Source organism: Podarcis vaucheri (assembly GCF_965113315.1).
Source record: "Podarcis vaucheri genome assembly, chromosome: 5".
In the NCBI taxonomy this organism is placed as follows: domain Eukaryota; kingdom Metazoa; phylum Chordata; class Lepidosauria; order Squamata; family Lacertidae; genus Podarcis; species Podarcis vaucheri.
In genome coordinates, this window is record NC_138763.1 from 64,389,619 (window position 1) to 64,392,417 (window position 2,799).

Genomic DNA, 2,799 nt, shown 5'->3' on the forward strand with positions numbered 1-2,799 from the left:
TTTGATGAGATTTCAACACAGAGAGCTGGTTTCAAGATGAGCAGCTCCTGCCCTCAATGCAGAGTAACCTCAGCACCCCGGAATGCCCGGTTTTGGTGGAACCTAAATGTTTTAAAGGTGTACTTAAATGTCTCTGGTTTCCATGGGGTTTAGGAGCATGTGTGCTGCCAAGCAGCCTTTTAAGAAGATGTTGAAGTGTTGCTATTGCTTAACCACACTGCAGGGAACCCTAAGTGCTATTGTGTTTCAATATACAATTACCACACTGTGAACTAGTGCACCAGTTGTTTGCTTGTTGTGCAACGTTACACTTTTGGGATCATTGGTTGTGTGTGTGTGTGTGTGTGCGTGCGCGCACGCGCAGAGGCACCTAGATTTAATTTTAAAGTTGTTGAAGCACCCACAAACACATTGAATCACCCCACACTCATTTCCCAGTCTGACTATGTGAAAGTATTGCTACAATAACACACGGTTTCTATTTCTTCCCTCGCTCTCACTCCACCCGTCTTAATGCAAAATAAGTAAGAGGCATAAGTGCAGTCAAGAGTTCTTTTTATTGTTCAGCAATTCAAAGGGGAAGCACATTTACAAACTGAATGAAGCCAGGAAAGGTGACACAAAACAATCAAAGCAACCACATTTCCCCACAAATTGATAGCATTTATGAACTTGTACTTTTTGATCATTATTGCAGTGAATGCTTAAAATTCAATACATCATTAAATACAGCACATCATTATGCAAAGTTCTGTCAGAAAACATATAGGCATATTACACAGCAATTTTATACAGATGAGTAAGAATTAGAAAATTAATTGAACTGAAAGGGATGCAACAATCTCGAAACAGATTTAAAAAAAGCAAGGCAATGATTCTCCCGCTGCTTTAACATTGAGAGTTACATGAAAAATGATCTGTGGATGAAACAAAGAAGAAAATTAGTTTTATGTTCTCTTATATTCTAACAATATAATATCACATAATCACACCCAGGCTTCCTTACTGAGAAACACTTGCCTTTAGCAAGACAGAAATAAACAGATAAAGCATTTCCTATTAACTGATTCCCTGTGCTGGGGAAAGCTGCACCTGTTGAATTTTGCCTACTATGCAGCCGTTAAAAGCACCGATCCTTTGACTACGAAAAGGTGGCAATTCTAAATGAGCTCAACATAACAGATTTCCTAAATCAAAGGCTAACTCACTTTTTAAAAAACATGATTCATTACTCTTTGAATTACAGCCAAAGCTAACCTGCTTATTCAGAATAAAGAAACTGTTTTTAAGTGCCCTTTCACATTCAAAAACCTAACTGGCATGCAAAATAATAATCTTTAGAATTCATGCAAGTTTCTCATAAAAGCGGTTTTGCAAATCAACCCTACAGCCCAGTTTACTCAGAAGTCCCCCCCGCCCCCCGCATTTTGCCTCTGGAAGATGTCTTGCCGCAGAAGAGCAGGGCGGTGGAGCACCTCAATCGCCCCATTTTCCCATGCCGTATGCCTCTTTAGATCAGATTCTCAAAGAAGTATATGCATAGGAAAAAGGAACAACGAGCAAGTATGGAGAGGAATCCTGCAGCTTGAAAAGAGGTCGCCAAGAAACCTAGAAGAAAAACATACATGAAATACACACAAATATATTCCCTATGCACCCATTTACATTTCCACATGAGGCAACATTAATTTATTTGCAGTGCCCCCATTCACTGCTTCTTTCAACAGCATCTAAAACACAAGAACTAGATATCTCAAAGAAAAGACACTCACATATGGACCAACGTGCGGCAGGAAGAAAAAGACTGAACAAAAAGTGATTTCGTTGCTTTAAAGTGTGGCACAATGCAAGAAAACTCCTCTGTAACCCCAGGAAATCTCTTACTAGTGCCACAGCATTGCAAGAAAAAGTAGAAAAATCTCCCCAAAAAGTGCCCGGAACACCGAAGGCTCTGGACTTGTCTCCTGCTCCCAATGCGAAAAGGAACTCCTCTCAATGAGTCTTACCTGATCAGTTGCCGGGGCTCTTCAGTGCTCCACGTCCCTCTGCCTCAGAATTTATCCTTTGGCCAAGACCTTGAGGAGGGATTACAAGACAGTGTTGCTGTTTTCCGAAGCGATAACCATCCTTCCCCCTTGCCAAGGCCTCGGCTGCACCTGCAGATGGGGGCCACGCAAGAACTGTGCTTTGCTGAAGGCTTGGGAAGTATCACTTTTGCAAGAGAGGGAAGGAGGGGAGGGAACGCAGCTGGCAAAGGGGGGGCTGATCCGAGCCATGGGAAGGCACAGCCCAAGGTGCCCCGTTATCGCCTGTTTTTCATTCACGTACGTCAGCAATTTCTGAAATGTTAGCCTGGGAGAGGACTTTCAGTTCTGGGAAAAGTTGTTTTTCATTTTCTTCCTTTTGTAAAAAAGAAAGGCCTTTCTTGCTCACATGTCTGTCAAGGCCAATGCTTCCCCCTGTTTTTCTAAGCGCTAGTCAGGATCCCTGAAATTTTATTCTTTATTGCTAATGAAGGAAGACATTCTTTACTTTGCACAGAACTACAGTTCCTAGAGTGGTACATTAATCAACCCCCTTTCCCAGGGAATGCTGGGAACTGCAGTTCTCTGTCAGGAGCAGCGGTCTCCTAACAACTCTCAGCATCCTGAACAAACAACAGTTCCCAGAAATCTTTGAAGAAATCCATGACTGTTTAAAGTGGTTTCAAATGCATGGCTTTAAATTTGTGTTGTGATTGTGGCCTATAGTGCCCCTACTCATGAACAGTTGGTGAAGGATTTTAGGCAGTCTAAATGT

The 2,799-nt window shown here is 42.1% G+C and overlaps 1 long non-coding RNA gene across 1 annotated transcript; it reads right to left on the reverse strand.

Annotated features, from left to right (window-relative positions):
* Positions 1-538: 538 nt before the first annotated feature.
* LOC309533457 lies at positions 539-2,448 on the reverse strand. Its single transcript, XR_014220250.1, has 2 exons — positions 2,007-2,448; positions 539-917 (listed from the first exon to the last, which is right to left on the reverse strand). It is a non-coding gene; the product is annotated as an uncharacterized lncRNA (long non-coding RNA).
* Between the last annotated feature and the right edge of the window lie 351 nt (positions 2,449-2,799).